The 17,196-nt window shown below is 43.4% G+C and overlaps 1 pseudogene; it reads left to right on the top strand.

Moving 5' to 3' along the window:
• Positions 1–16,223, top strand: part of LOC131248504 (uncharacterized) — a 19,362-nt pseudogene extending 3,139 nt beyond the window's left edge.
• The last annotated feature ends 973 nt before the right edge of the window (positions 16,224–17,196 follow it).

Raw genomic sequence — 17,196 nt, 5'->3', positions numbered from 1 at the left:
GTGTGGGGTTTTATAGCCTTTAGCCCCTGCGAAAGGTGAGTTCTGGATTTGATGAACCCTGTTCTCCGTACTCTGTTTACACGTAGCGTTTCACTGCTGTCTACGTGTGGGTTTAGACTATACTTCTTTCATTGCATTTGATCTAATCGATCAATTGGGACAAGTTTCTTTGATGGAGGGCCATCGGGAAAACGCCCTCGATCTTCTTCTTGATCCTTTGTTCTTATTTCTATCGCCCTGCGCTTGATCGAGCAGGTGGACACTGTTTTAACGGCAGATTGATCCACAGTTTCTCTTCATTTGAATCTTTCTTTTCGGACAGTCTGCAGTGGCCTTTCGACGACCCCTGGCCCACCGGTTCTCAGTCTGATCGCGTTATTATTTTACGAACGCAACGTTTCAGGGATCTTGCGATCAAAGTTTTCAGAGTTGCAATTCGTGCGAGGGAAGAAAGTGCGGAATGCCATATTCAACTCCTCCTGGTATTCCCTTCAGATGGCTTGGGTGGGATTGGAGTTCTTGTCCCTTGATTTTTAATGGCCTGGATTGGCTCTAGGTGGCCCACATGAATCACAGTAGGTTGGTTTTGAAGGGGGTGGAAACATGATTTTGCCTACAGGCCAGCCTAATTCAGTCAGAAACTGTGCATATGTTTGTGGGTTTCAGCATCCGAAAGTGTTGGGTTTCGGTTGCACTTGAGAGCCACACCTGATGGACGGTTCAGATCGTCCAATCGGGTCTTGTTGGTGGGCCACCAACCAACACATGGACGATGTCTGTTTTAAAATTGACTTAGCGGGAAAAAGGAGAGGAAGGAATTCTTCCTTTTCGGGCATGGGAAATTGACCGTATTGGACTCGTTGTATGGTCAAATTTCCTAAAGAGATTCAACCTTCCAAATATTTCGAGGGTGGCCTTCTGACAACTTTTGGAAAATGTTTCAGATGAAAATGCCCTTATCCTTGGATCAGTAGTTGTACGGTTTAGAGTGCGGAAGAAGTCAAGTATTATTTCAATCTTGAGAAATCGACATGGATGAAAGCCTTTTTTAGCATGGGCAAGGCCCAACTCGTGGGGCCCACACTGATGTATGTGTATAATCCATGTCGGCCATCCTTTTTGTCGTGTCATTTTAGGGCTAGGGCCCAAATATCAGCCAGATCTGGTGCTCGTGTGGGCCACATAATAGAAAATAATGGTGACAACGGCACCCACCATTGAAACTTTCTAGGCCCACTGTGATGTTTGTTAGAAGTGGACACTGCGCGAGTCAAGACTTTTTGGCCCCACGGCGAGCTGGCCGACAAGGTGGACGGAACAGATCACCCCATGGTGGGCTTTGACTCCTATTATTTAAAAATAAATAATTCGATGACAACCACGATCCATTCGAATGGTCGTGGTTCACATGCACTATGGATCGTTGTTGTCAAACACAACCCTTTGTGGATGAAAACCACGATCTATTGTGCGTGTGAACCACAACCCTTCGAATGGATAGTAGTTGTCATGTAGCAAGGTCGAGGTTGTCATATTGTATTGGTTGTCATGGGTCGTAGTTGTCTTGTTATATGGGTCGTGGTTGTCATGTTATATGGGTCGTGGTTGTCACCCGGGTCATGATTGTCATGGGTCATAGTTGTCATGTTATATTGGTCGTGGTTATCATGTTATGTAGATCGTACTTGTCATGTTATATGGGTTGTGGTTGTCATGTTATATGGGTCGTGGTTGTCATATTATATGGGTCAAGGTTGTTACGTGATGTGTGCAGTTCATGGTTATAACGTAATAAGGGTTGATGTTGTCATGATGTAAGGATCGTGGGTCCTGTCATGATTTATGTGTTGAATCCAATCTGTTCATTTGGATTTAGAATTTAATTTAACGTCATGGACCAAAAAATGAGTTAAATCCAAAATATTTATGCCCCAAAAGGTTTTCAATGGTAGGTTTTCAATTTCACTGCTTTCTATGGTACGGCCCACATGAGCCTTTGATATGCCTCATTTTTTTTGCTCATTCCTTAAAATGATTTTTCAAAATGAATGGACGGAATGGATAAAATATATACATCACAATGGGCCCAATAAGACCGTTCATCTCTACATATAAAGGGCCGCATAAGTCGAGTAACGTGGCTTACTAAAATAATCTTCTTAAGGTCTCGGGAGTTCAGACTCCTCCAGTTAACGTGACTTACTAAAATAAGATCAAAGTTACATTAGTCCCATAATGATGTATTTATTATATATATCCAAACCGTTCATTAATTTTTAGAGATTATTTTAGAGCATTAGCCAAAAAAATGAATCATATCCAAAGCTCAAATGGACCACACTAAAAATAGCAGCGGGATAATGATTTTCATCATTAAGAAATTTGTAGGGCCCACCATAATGTTTATTTTCCATCCAATCTGTTCATAAGGTCACAAATACCTGTATGAAGAGGAAAAACAAATTTCATGTTGATCCAAAACTTTCGTGACCCCCAAAAGGGTTTCAATGGTAGACGTTAAATCCCTCACTTTTTTTTTGTGGTGTGGTCCACTTTATATTTAGATCTATCTTATTTTTAGTCTCAAGCCTTAGAACGAGCTCACCAAATGGATGGATGGTTTGGCTATAACACATACCTCATGATGGGACCCACAAAACTTGCTGACGTTAATATAGCAGCTATATAGCTGTGTGGTACACCAGCCAAGCGGCTTTTGTCCTAGATACGGAAGCGGATTTCCTGCGAAAGGCTTTCACAGGAAGTTCTTGTGCTGGAAACTTAGGTGGGGCCCATTGTGATATTTGTCAGGAATCCACTCCGTCCATCCTTTTTTTAAAGCTCATTTTAGGATATTACACCAAACGTGAGTAGGATCCAAGACTCAAGTGGGCCGTACTAAAGGAAAAGGTAGTTAGGGAAATGCCTATCGTTAAAACCTCCCTGGGTTTGACAGTGATGTTTACATGCCCTCCATACCGTTAAAACGTCATTCCTATTGGGATGAACTGAAAACACAAATATTAGAATGATTCAAAACTTCTTTGGCCCCACGAATATTTCAAATGTGGACGTTCAATTATCATGTTTTCGGCCCACTTGAGCATTGGATACTGTTCATTTTTGGCCTCATGTCCTAAAATGAACTCACAAAACGGACGGACAGAGAGGATTCCTTACAAACATCACATTGGGTCCCACCTGCGTTCCTAGCGCAGGAACTTCGTGGGAAAGGCTTTTGCAGGAAATCCTCGTCCGACGTGGACTAGATGCGGACAAGTTGGGTAGTGAGACTCGCCACTGAAGTGACGTCACTAATTTTTGTGGGACCCACCATGATGTATGTGTTGTATCCACACCATCCATCTATTTGGAGAGATCATTTTAGGTCAAGAGACAAAGAATAAGTCAGATCCAAATATGTAGTGGACCCCACCACAAAAAACAGTGGCAAGAGTGATGCCCACCGTTGAAACCTTCATAAGGTCCACTATGATGTTTATCTGAGATCCAACATGTTCATAAGTTAAGACAGACATTAAAGAAGGTAAAACACAAATTTCAGCTTCATCGAAAACTTTTGTAGCCCTTAGAAAATTTTAACGGTGGGCGTCACTCTCTCCTTTTTTCTATGGTGGGGCCCACTCGAGTTTTGGATTTGAATAATTCTTTGGCTCATGCCCTAAAATGGTCTCCCCAAATGGATGGACGGTGTGGATACAAAAAATAGATCATGATGGGACACACAAAACTTGGTGACGTCACTTCATTAGCGAGTCTGGATACTCAACCTATCAATTGCGAGTCCGGATACTTAACCTGTCAGTATCAATCCACAGTCATTTTTCTTTCCCTCACGCAAGATAGCTTTTTCCCAATGTAAGTTACGCTCAAGAGAGGAAATCGGATTGAGCACTTGGTTGGGCCCACCTTGAATGTATGTGGTCTATCCATGCCGTCCATCCGTTTTCCCATCTAATTTAAGGGGTTGAGCCCAAAATTGAAGCATATCCAAAGATCAATTGGATTATACCATGGCCTTAATCTATAGCCTTTGATCCATCTACACTACCAAAAATAGATCGTGGTTGTCATGGGCCGTGGTTGTCATTGTATATGGGTTGTAGTTGTCATGGGTCGTGGTTGTCATGTTATATGGGTCGTGGTTGTCTAGTTGTCATGGGTCGTGGTTGTCATGTTATATGGGTCGTGGTTGTCTAGTTGTCATGGGTCGTGGTTGTCATGTTATATGGGCCGTGGTTGTCACATGTTCACTTCCTTTACTACTAAATGAAAGGCTAGCCATTGGTAACATACCCTAATGCCCATAATGGGTTGATCCGATCCATCCACCTTGTCGGCCAACTCGCCGTGGGCCCAAAAAATCTTGACTTGGACAGTGTCCGCTTCTAACAAACATCATAGTGAGCCTGGAAAGTTTCAAGAGTGGGTGTCACTGTCACCATTATTTTCTATTACGTGACCCACACGAGCACTAGATCAGGCTGATATTTGGGCTATAGCCTTAAAATGACACGACAAAAAGGATGGGCGGTATGGATTATACACATACATCAATGTGGGCCCATATGGGTCGTGGTTTGCATGGGTCGTAGTTGTCATGTTATATGGGTCATGGTTGTCATGTTATATGGACGATCGTGGTTTTCACGTGTTCACTTCCTTTATTACCTATCCATTGGTACCATAGCTTAAGGCCCACAACTGGGTGATCCAATCCATTCACCTTGTCGGCCAACTTGCCGTGGGCCCAAAAAGTCCTGACTTGGGCAGTATTCACTTCTAACAAACATTACAGTGAGCCTGTAAAGTTTCAATAGTCACCATTATTTTCTATTATGTGGCCCACACGAGCACTGGATCAGGCTGATATTTGGGCCTTAGCCCTAAAATGACACGACAAAAAGGATGGGCGGCATGGATTATACACATACATCAATGTGGGCCCATATGGGTCATAGTTTGCATGGGTCGTAGTTCTTATGTTATATGGGTCGTGGTTGTCATGTTATATGGGTCGTGGTTGTCACATGTTCACATCATTTACTACCAAATAAAAGGCTAACCATTGGTACCATAGCCTAAGGCCCACAATGAGGTGATATGTTCCATCCACCTTGTCGGCCAGCTTGTCGTGGGCCCAAAAAGTCCCGCCTTATGAGGTGTTCACTTCTAACAAACATCACAATGAGCCTGGAAAGTATCAATAATGGGTGACACTATCACCATTATTTCTATTATGTGGCCCACACTAGTTCTGGATCAGGCTGATATTTGGGCCCTAACCCTAAAATGATATGGCAAGAAGGATGGGTGGCATGGATTATACACATACATCAGTGTGGGCCCCATGGTTTGGGCCTTGCCCACGCCTAAAAAAAGGGTTCCATACACGTTACTTTCTTGACATTAAATACGACGTAACTTCTTATTCACTCAAAAACCATACAACTACTAAACTAAGGACAAAGGGCATTTTGGTCTAAGTAATTTTCGGAAGCTTATCAGAAGGCCACCCTCGGAATATTTAAAAGGTTGAATCTTTTTAGGAAATTTGACCATACATAAAGGTCAGTACGGTCAAATTTCCATTGGGCATCCTCAGTCAAACCTAGTTTGACTTGGTTTCTTTGGCCCCATGCACTGCTGGTGCACATGCACCGTGCACTCTTGGGATTGATGGTGGGGTCCATGGGGTTGCATGGTACAATCCACACCATCCATTCAATTTGAATAGTTCCCCTTAGGACATTTAGACAAAAAAATCAGGTTGACCCAAAGCTTAGGTGAGCCCCACAACTTGATTTGGGTTCTAGTTGTGGGTTCCCATCAATCTAATAGTCAGATCATCTTTAGATATGACCCTTAAGGTTCTTAAGGGTCCTTAGCCTAGTCTAGGTGAAAATCATCGGTATATTTAGTGATCCGATGGTCTAATTGTAATGATTAAGTGATGTACATATATGGGAAGATTAATTGGCTGAATGGTTGGTTATGATGAACAAATGAGAATACTTGGGTATATGACGATCATATCTCAAAATTAACGATCGGATGGGTTGATCTATGAATGGAGATTATTCACAACGGTCAGATTTGTGTTGAAGAATGGATGTAAGGTTAGGATAGCTAGATTGGTATCGTACACATGTACATAATAAGTTAAATTGCATGGTAACACTCAGAACTTTCAATACTCAGGTATTGAAAAGTTCGGGGTGTTACAACAAATGACAACTATCATTTTTCACATGTGATATCTAACGGGGCACTATGTTTGGGATAAATCTACCCCTCCATCCATTTTTCTAGTTCATGTTAGGACATGAGCTCAAAATGTGTCAGATCTAGAGCTGGGCATCGGCCATGTCGGATCGGATTCAATCCAACCTGACCCTAATCGAAATCTGCAGCGCCTGACCCGAACTCGAGCAAATCCGGTACCAGATTTGAGGCATCTAATGTAAGGCCCGTATCGTACTCCGTACCGTTCCATAGGTTCCCGCAATCCTCCCGATCGAATTCCAGCAACCTTCGACCCTTATTTGACATTTGCGCGTGATCCTAAGCTGAGTCCTGCAAACTAGAGTCAGCTCAACCCGAGACTTGTACCCTAGTGACCGCGCCGTCGCTGCGGTTCCAATGCCGCGTCTCGCGCATCGAGACGATACCCAGGCAAAGAGATGTGGGCCCGCGTTCAGTTCGAGAAAACACCGTGCATTTGCAAACCCAAGAAAGATTTCAAATCATGTTCCATCAATCCCATCAATCACACCTCACGTCAAGTACACATCACCCCATCCCCAAGCAACCCGTAAAGTCAACACTCTCTTACACAAAGTACACCCATCACTCACCTTTTCACCCATCACACTCACCTCTCTCTCTCCTCTCTCTCTCTCTCTTATTTTTCCTCCCAAGCAACCCACGTCCATCGCTCTCCATGGGAGAAGCTTTGTGGCCCACTTCTATCTCCCATCTCCACCATCCAAGTTTGACCCAACCATTGAAATTGTTCATTTGGAGATCTAGCATGCATTGGCGGAAGAGGGAAGAAGAGATCTAAGGTGGGTGATCTTGTATTTGTCTTTTTGTGATTTAAGGGCCCACATTGGCAGGACCTATCTTGATGTATGTTTTGTATTTAAGAGGGACCCACAGTGGCGGGGTCCCTCCATCATCCGATCTCCCTCTCTCTCTCTCTCTCCCTTTTTCCATTTTGTGGCCCACCTTGATGTTGATCCTCACCATCCACGGTGTGGGACGGTGGGACCCACGCAGCCATGTAGCTTCTGTATTGCGTCAGCAACCGTGGACCCCACTGATGTTTGTGTTTCACCCAAGCCGTCCGTCTAGATTGGACGCTGGACGTTGAAGCTGCCTCCCTCTCTCTCTCTCTCTCTCTCTCTCTCTCTCTCTCTCTCTCTCTCTATATATATATATATATATATATTAAATTATCATATTATATTGTGGGACCCACCTGATGAGGAGTGGATTGGCTGGGATTCCTCACACCCCAGCCATATGGCTGATGAAGTGATGTCAGCGAGGTTCGTGGAGCCTACCATGATGTATTTATCTGCACCGTCCATTTGGACGGTGCTGTGTAGGGCCACAGTGATGTATCTGCTCTATCTATGCCGTTCATCATCTGGACCGTGGGCCATCCCACTGCAGGACGTCAGCGGATTCTGTGGGCCCCACATAAGGCACGTGTTTCATTCACACCGTTCATCTAGGACCCAGGCCATAGGCTGGAATGTGGCAGATGCAAATCTCAGGTGGAAGCACACCGTGCTGAGCCCAGCACGTGGGACCCTCCCACCGTGAGAGAGGATTGGCTGGTCTGCCACCATACCAGCACATAGCTGATGTGTTTACGTCAGCTAGTGGCTCAAATCCCCACCGTCCATCTATTTAAATCCAAACTGTCCGTCTGATGGAGGGTGGGCCAGTAGCCGCTGCAACTGCTGCTGTACGTGCAGCCGCAAGCACCGTGGGCCACGCTGTGATATATATGTTTTATACCCCACCGTCCATTTGTTCTTCATCCAAACCGTCCATCTGATGGACGGTGGGCTGGTACCCGCATCAAATAGCACTGTACTTGCGTCAGCAAATTCTGTGGGTCCCGCCTGGGATATCTGCTTTATCCTGGCCGTCCATCTGGATGGGACCCACCATGAAATGTGTGATAGATCCAGCCATCCATCGGGTGGACCACACTGCAGAAATCAGTGGGGATTGATCATCCACCGTTGAAACTTCTTAGGAGTACAGAAGTTTTGGAGCAATGATATTTGTTTTTCCTCCTTAACCAGGTCTTTGTGACCGTATGGACAGATTGGATGGAAAATAGACGTTATGATGGGGGCCCACCTTGCCATATGTATTTTGTATCCCTACTATCTATATCTGGACTGTGCTGATGAGGCCCCACTTGAATTTTTGTGTCTTATCTATGCCATCCATCGTGGCCCATCTTGATGTATTTATTCTATATCCACTCTGTCCATCGGTCCACATGGGATGTGGGACCCACGTGATGTATGTATCTCCACCGTCCAGTCTTTGGACGGTGGGACTTACTTTGATGCACGTGTGGGGAACGGATCGGCTGGAGTACCCTCACACCAGCTACGTACCTGTTATGATGTAGCCCACTTGATGTGTATAAGGCCCATTAGTGCGGCCCAATGATATAGCCCACTTGATATGTACAAGGCCCAACAGTGCGGCCCAATGATGTAGCCCACTTGATGTGTATAAGGCCCATTAGTGCGGCTCATTAATGAAGCCCACTTGATGTATGTAAGGCCCATGTGTAGGGCTCACCTATTGTGGATTTGAGGCCCATAGGCAGGGTCCATTGTGACGTATTCATGGCCCATGGGCAAGGCCCATTGTGATATATTTGAGGCCCATGGTTAAGGCCCAATGCGAGCTATGTATGGTGGTTGCGTTGTGTGTGGATCCTTTGTATGGGTCACTCTTTGGGAGAAATGTTGGTTGAATGTCCACCTTGATAAGCAATGACGGTTAGATGTCCTCATTGTGACCTTCCCTTAGGCCTTTTTAGGTCAATTACCGTGACCGATTTGTCGATTCTGAGTATCGATCGATTTTAATTGTCGTGGCCGATTGACCGATTAGAGATCAAGGTCGATTACTGTGACCGATTTGCTGATTCTGAGTATTGATCGATTTTGATTGTCATGGCCGATTGACCGATTAGCGATCAAGGTCGATTACCGTGACCGATTTGCTGATTCTGAGTATCGATCAATTTTGATTGTCGCGGCCGATTGACCAATTAGCGATCAAGGTTGATTATCGTGACCGATTTGCCGATTCTGAGTATCGGTCGATTTTGATTGTCGTGGCCGATTGACCGATCAGTGATCAAGGTCGATTACTGTGACCGATTTGTCGATTCTGAGTATCAATCGATTTTAATTGTCGTGGCCGATTAACCAATTAGCGATCAAGGTCGATTACCGTGACCAATTTGTTGATTCTGAGTATCGATCGATTTTGATTGTCGTGGCCGATTGACCAATTAGCAATCAAGGTCGATTATCGTGATCGATTTGCTGATTCTGAGTATCGATCGATTTTGATTGTCATGGCCGATTGACCGATTAGCGATCAAGGCTGATTATCGTGACCGATTTGCTGATTCTGAGTATCGATCGATTTTGATTATCGTGGTCGATTGACCAATTAGCGATAAAGGTCGATTATCGTGATTGATTTGCCGATTCTGAGTATCGATCGATTTTGATTGTTGTGGCCGATTGACCGATTAGCGATCAAGGTCGATTACCATGACCAATTTGCCGATTCTGAGTATCGATCGATTTTGATTGTCGTGGCCGATTGACCGATTAGCGATCAAGGTCGATTACCGTGACTGATTTGCCGATTCTGAGTATCGATCGATTTTGATTGTCATGGCCGATTGACCGATTAGCGATCAAGGTCGATTATCGTGACCGATTTGCCGATTCTGAGTATCGATCGATTTTGATTGTCGTGGTCGATTGACCGATTAGCGATTAAGGTCGATTACCGTGACTGATTTGCCGATTCTGAGTATCGATCGATTTTGATTATTGTGGCCGATTGACCGATTAGCGATCGAGGCCGGATATCGTGACCGATTTGCCGATTTTGAGTATTGATCGATTTTGATTGTCGTGGCCGATTAACCGATTAGCGATCAAAGCCGGTTATCGTGACCGATTGCCGATTCCAATCGAGGCCGATTATCGAGGCCGAGTATTAAGGCCAATTCCGATTGTCGAGGCCGAGTATCGACGCCGATTCCAATTTGTCGATGCCGATTGTATAGGCCAATTTTGATTATTGAGCCCAATTTCGATTGTCAGGACTGATTTCGATTGCTAAGGCCGATTGTCAAGACTTATATGATGTACATGAGGCATATGTGATGAGGCCCATTGTGGTGCATTTGAGGGCCAGGAGATGGATCTCATTGTGATGTATAATAGGCCCATGTGAGAGGCCCATCGTGATGTGTATTAAGCTCATGAGTGAGGCCATGAATCCACTATATGTTAGGCTCTATGTGGTCTATTCCTTGGGGGCAATGTTGGTTAAATGTCCACATTGTCCAGGCCAATTATGAGTACATGATAGCGTTGCCGATTATTGATACCGATTATGAGTACATGATAGCATTGCTGGTTATTGATACCGATTATGAGTACATGATAGCATAACATCATGATACATGCCTATGCGCATCATCTGCATGTTTGTTATAAGATGTGGTTGATCATTGCATATGTCATTGAGCATGTTGTTATGAGACTCCCTGATAGGTGGAGGTTATCTCACATGAGCGCACGGTATGCGCAGGATTGATGCATGCCTGGATTGTATGACTCATGCATCTTGCATTGTCTGTTGTGATTAATGTACGCCCTAGCGACATCAGGGGCGTAGCCTCCACAGGTATTTCGTGGATGGCCAGATGGGACATCGAAAATCTGTTCTACATGGGGTGCTATAGATATCCATGGGTGAAAGTCCCTAAACTCTCTTGGTTCCAAAGGTTGCTCTAACGTCTAGACCAAGTGGATGCATGAGCGTATGAGGACCGTATACCGTCAGACCGCGTCTTCCACTATGTCGTGGTCGGTTGGAAGGGGGTACGGCCTTACCTGCCCGAGAGGAGGGGGCAATGCTAGGCTGAGTCTGACCAGCTCGAGGAATGGGTCCGCTATCGACGAGCTGGGCCCGATATTGGTAGGCGGATAGTGAGGTCTCTTCCACTCACCTTGTTGCGCGTGATGGGGCGACAATCTAGTTTGGAGTGTAATAGACCCTGGTGATTTTTCAGAGAGTAACCATACTAATATGTGGACTTATTGAGTAGGAATTGCATATTCATTCATTCACTATCCACTCAGGCTGGTGGTGCGTAACTATTTGTTACGTGTACCTTCGCATGGTGAAGATTTCGGTTGGGCGTGCGACTAACCTGAAATTAGGAATTTACTACATTGAGTCTGACTATCCAAATTTAGGTATGGGACTGGTTTGGATAGAAGTCCCTTGTAGTGGACCCCGTAGCCTGCGATACTACGTACTATCATCCCGACTTCACACTCTAGCATGAACATTTCATTCGCACCGCATATCACATTGCATCCGTAGTACTTAGCATTTTGGGTTACTATGTTTCTGCACTTATATGGTCTAGATGAACTTAGCAGCATTTACATATTGCATTTTACTCTCGGCATCTGATATTTGGCTCTCTTTGACTATTCATTTGTATAGTTGATTTGTATTGCGTATTTTGATATTGTTTGACTTATGGACTTGTCAGTATTTTCGCTTACTTTGATAATGTATGATTCATGACCTTGCGCTTATTTCGACATTGTATGATTATGTCATTGCGTTGAATACTTGACACTTACCTTGTGCACACACTTACACCACCCTCTAAGTTTTCTATAAGCTTATGCACGATAGATGCGTGCAGGTGATGTTAGGTTACAGTAGTGTTGAGCTTGGAGCGTGCGGCGGTCTTCTGGAGCTTGATTTTCGATTTATGTATTTCTCTTTCAGCATTGTACTCAAATGATTATATTAGTAGATATGTGATGATGATGTTGCCTTTGTGAATTGGGTAATCTTATGGTTATGCTTATTATGAGTTAAATGTACAAAAGAAATCCTCCTTGTAGGATCCCAGAATCGGAATCTAGCATATGGACGCTAGGAACCGAGAATGGGATACTACGGAGGCTGTCGGCAACGGATTCGGCGATCAGGATTCCTGTGAATCCGATTTCCGGGTTTGGGGGCGTGACATCTAACTCAAATAGATCCGAATCCCTACTAGTCTGAACCAATCCGATTCCGACTCGGTCAGGAAAATCGAGTCGAATCGGATTGAGCGAGGTTCGATCGTCCATTTTTTCAACAGTGTAGAAATCCTTATTCTCACTATTTCTTATGATGTGATCTACTTGATTATTAGATATACTTAAAATTTAGCATCAACCCCTCAAATGATCTGAAAAAACTGATGAACGATGTGGATAAACTAAAAAAAAATTAAGACGGTCCCACGTAGTTTACCCAATAGGATAAAATATCTCACTGCGAAAGCTTCCTGAAGAAGCTTTATGGGCGTGTTTGTTTTTGAGTGGTTCGGTGAAATCCCGGTGAAATGGGCCATAATGACGCTTTTGCCCGTTTGACTGATGGAAGGGCGGCGTGCAGATGGCGGATGGAAAACACAGCTCACTTGCAAGAGATTTCGCAGGGAAATCTCGTGCGGATGCCTACTGCTAACGTGGAAAGCGGTGAAACGGATTCGCTACTCCCCTTGGCTGGTGGTTGGTGATCCGTGGGCCCCACCATGATGTATGTGTTTCATCCATTCTGTTCATTCATTTTTATTAATCATTTTAGTGCTTGATCCAAAAAATGAGAGGGATATAAATATCAGGTGGACCACACCACAGGAAAACAATAGTGATTGGATATCCACCGTTAAAATCCTCCTAAGGCCCACTGTACTGTTTATTTGACATCCAATCTGTTGATTAGGTCATACAGACCTAGAGGAAGAGAAAAAGCAAAGATCAACTTGATCCAAAGCTTTTATGGCCCCAAAAAGTTTTTAATGGTTAACGCTCATTCAATAATTTTTCTTGTAATGTGGTCCACCTGAGATTTTGATATAACTCATTTTTTGTCTCGTATCATAAAATCGTCTGAAAAAATAGATGGACAGCATGGATGGAACACATACATCATGGTAGGGCCCACAAAGCACCGACCACTGTCGCATGTACCACTTACAGCGAGCCGGTCATAGGCTAAAAACAAACGCGCGGAGTGTCATTCCTGGGCATTTGCAATCCCGCCTAGTAATTTCAAACGGACGAATTCGTGATGATGCCTGGTTACCTTACCAATGCATTTCCCTGAGCAAATAATAAATGCTCAGGGAGAATGTAATTACCCGTGAAATGTAAAAACAAACAGACCCTATATGAAGGGAAGCGGATTGCGTAGTCAGTACGGTAAGCATACTGAGTAAACTCAGTGGGCCCTAGTGACATTCATGCATTGTATCCACCCCGTCCATCTCTTTTGAAACATAATTTTAGGGCATTACCCAAAAATGGAGCATATCCAAACCTCAAATGGACCACACCACCGAAAACAGTGTGAATTGAACATCTACCGTTGAAAAATTCTTGGGGACAACATAGGGTTTAGATCAAGCTGATATATGTGTTTTCCCTTCATCCATGTCTTTGTGATCTTATGAACAGGTTGGATGACAACTAAACATCATTGAGGGCCTTAAAAAATTTTCAACGGTTGAAATCAATACTTCCACTTTTTCCAGTGGTATGATCCACTTGAGCTTTGTATATGCATCAATTTTGCGTTGAACCCATAAAATGATCTGGCAAAATGAATGGACAGCGTGGATGAACTACATGCATTTGCGGTGGGCCCAACTGAGTTTACTCAGTATGATAAGAGCGTACGAGTAACTCAGTACGTAAAGCGAGAAGTACTGCTATAGCTCACGCCAACTATACAGCTACTTTAGGTACGTGTCGTGCGAAGACGAGCACTGACGGTCCTTGAGCTCTGAGTTGTACGAACGGTTCAAAGGAGATCAAAGTTACATGGCCCACAGTGATGTATTTATTATATCTATACCGTTTATCTATTTTTAGAGATCATTTTAGAGCATTATCCAAAAAAATGAATCAGATCCAAAGATCATCTGGACCACACCATAAATAGCAGCGGAGATGATGATTTTCATTGTTAAACAATTTGTAGGCCCACCATAATGTTTATTTTCCATCCAATCTGTTCATAAGGTCACAAAGACCTGAATGAAGTGGAAAAACAAATTTCATGTTGATCCAAAACTTCTGTGAACCCAACAAGGGTTTCAATGGTAGACGTTCAATCCCTTGCTGCTTTCCGTAGTGTGGTCCACTTAATAGTTAATCTATCGTATTTTTGTCTCAAGCCTTAATAAGATATTGCCAAATGGATGGACGGTTTGGATATAACACATACCTCGTGATTAGACCCACAGAACTTGCTAACGTCCGCTTTCGTCTCTGAGTCTGACCGTCACGCCTGTAAACAGCCATATGCCAACCTTCTTCGATCAATTTCTGCTGCGTCGGTCTTTCTCTTTCTCTCCTCCGTATATAGCTATCCAATGTATCTCAATGTATATCTCTCCGATCGATAAATCTCTGAAACTCAACTGCAGAAAGAAAGGTATTTAACTAGTTTTTTCTTACCTTCTTCTTCATCAGAAAGGGGGAGAGAGAGAGAGAGAGAGAGAGAGAGAGAGAGAGAGAGAGAGAGAGAGAGAGAGAGAGAGAGAGAGAGTTTTGGGGGCTCAAGTGTATATTGGGCGGGTTTTTTGGGCGCCAAACGAAAAGCCAAAGATATGGGAATATTTTGTAAAATAGAGGGATATTTACATCCCGGGTCAGGTCGGTTCGGACCATTTCGGTCCGGGTTTCGGATCGGTTCTTTCCGGATACACCACTATCCGAATCCGACCCGAAAAATGATCGGATCTAGATGGACAGACCCGATCAGGGCCGATCTAGGCCGTCGGTTCTGTTCGGAACTGTACCGAGTCGAGTCGGATCGGGTCGGATCCACCGGATTGGGTCCAATATGCCCACCTCTAGTCGGATCCAAAGCTCAAGTGGGCAACATGATAGGAGACGTTAGGGATTGAAACATTCGTGGGCCACAAAAGTTTTGAATGAGGCTAATATATATGTTTTTAGCTCTTCCCAAGTGGAAATGATATTATGAATGGTTTGGATGGCATATAAAATCAAGATGGAACCTACAAATGGTTCAACCGTTGTCTTTCAGTCCCCATTAATTACTCCAGGTGTAGCCTCACTATACTAAAATTGCAAATTTGGAACGGCTACGTATTGGGTTTAAGAATGGATGTAGGCCGTTCTAAATTTGGAACCATTTCAAATGTAAAAAAATAAAAATAAAAATAAAAAATAGAGAAACGTGCATCTGTCACTACGGGGGGCTTACTTGAGTTTTAATTTTTATGCTCATGTCTTAATATGAGCTGGCAACATGGAGGGAGTGAATTTCTTTCTAATATCATGGTGGCCTTGGATTCTGATAGTAAACTGAGTGCATGATTTGTTACTTATAAGTAAAATTTGAGCATTGTAATTTGACTTAAAGAAATGAGAAACAAACGTGAGAATCCGACGGCAAAGATAATTGATTTTATGCAACAGATAATTAAAATTGTTATAATTATGTTTTTCTATTACTTCGGAGTTCTGCAATCCAAACAAGCCCTCAGCTGCTTTGTATCGTTTAAATGCTTTGAAAGTTAAGAACTGTTTGATGTATGCTTTTGATTGATTTGGAAGTGGGATTGTGATGTCGAAGGAATTGTTATTGATGGGGATGGTGATGAAGTCAACGATGGTCGAGAATATTCTTGTAGGCCATCCAAGCGGTCCCACAGATTGTACATCTTCTTTCCATCATTGGTGCTAGCAATGAATTTAATTGCTGTGAAGAATTCCATTGCAGCATTATGTAGTGCATTCTGCATATTTAACATTTGGGCTGGACTAGCCAGTCATGCTTCCAGGCCTGACTGACAATTGACCAGGCTTTGGCCTGGTTTATACGCATGTGGGTTGGACAGTGACCTGAATTTCAGGCCTGGCTAATGAATAGGCTATGGCTGAGCGCAGGTTCGATGGATCTTTCCTTTGAGTAATCCACAAATCCTCATTACAGGCCTATTTTAGGATCATTATGGGTCATGATCAGGTTTGAATTACTGGCATTGCCAGGCTTGACTTTGCAATTAATGAATAGATAAAAGGCTGCATGGACCAAAAAACAGTACAAAACCGCGTAACATTACAAAACAGAAATTAGAGAGGACAACCTGGCATGAGTTACCTAATTGTTTGGAGCTCCACCAACTGGTGGTGTGACCTGCTGAACAGTAGATTGACCATCAATAGATGAAAATAAAGAAGGCTGTTGTTTTTGCTGCATATCCGGCAACTGCCTTACATCATTAGTTTTTACTAAGGACTCAACACAATGGACAGGCAAAGCTAACATATTTTCTGCAGGTGCAGTTTCAAAAGTTGACAATTGTGACAATGATGATTCGAGTGTGGCAACAAAGTTGAACATTTCATGCCCATGCCCATAACTGGCCAGATAATTGGTATCCAGTCACTAGAGATTCAGCTCCTACATCTTTTGTAATTGCAATGGATACGATCTGCCACAGTGCATATGAAGATTCTATGGAGATGACATCCAGGTCACCTCTCCAACCGTGCATAAGAACCTTGACAAGAATGATGCATCAGAACTGAACTATAGCACTCAAGCACAACAGAGCACCTATTTCCAGCTGCACTGAACTATAGCACTCAAGCACAACAGAGCACCTATTTCCGGTTAGCAGCTGGAAGAGTTGCTGGATAAATGGTAGTAAGCAGTACAACTGATATAGTTTTGGAATTAGTAGAGGAAGTGTTGTCATGAGATTTATATAATATTATCTTTTAAGTTTTAAACATGTAAAAAAATAAAATAAAAAATGCA

Source organism: Magnolia sinica, chromosome 1 (assembly GCF_029962835.1).
Source record: "Magnolia sinica isolate HGM2019 chromosome 1, MsV1, whole genome shotgun sequence".
In the NCBI taxonomy this organism is placed as follows: domain Eukaryota; kingdom Viridiplantae; phylum Streptophyta; class Magnoliopsida; order Magnoliales; family Magnoliaceae; genus Magnolia; species Magnolia sinica.
Note: the sequence above shows the minus strand (reverse complement) of the source record. Positions and strands in the feature narration are given on the sequence as shown.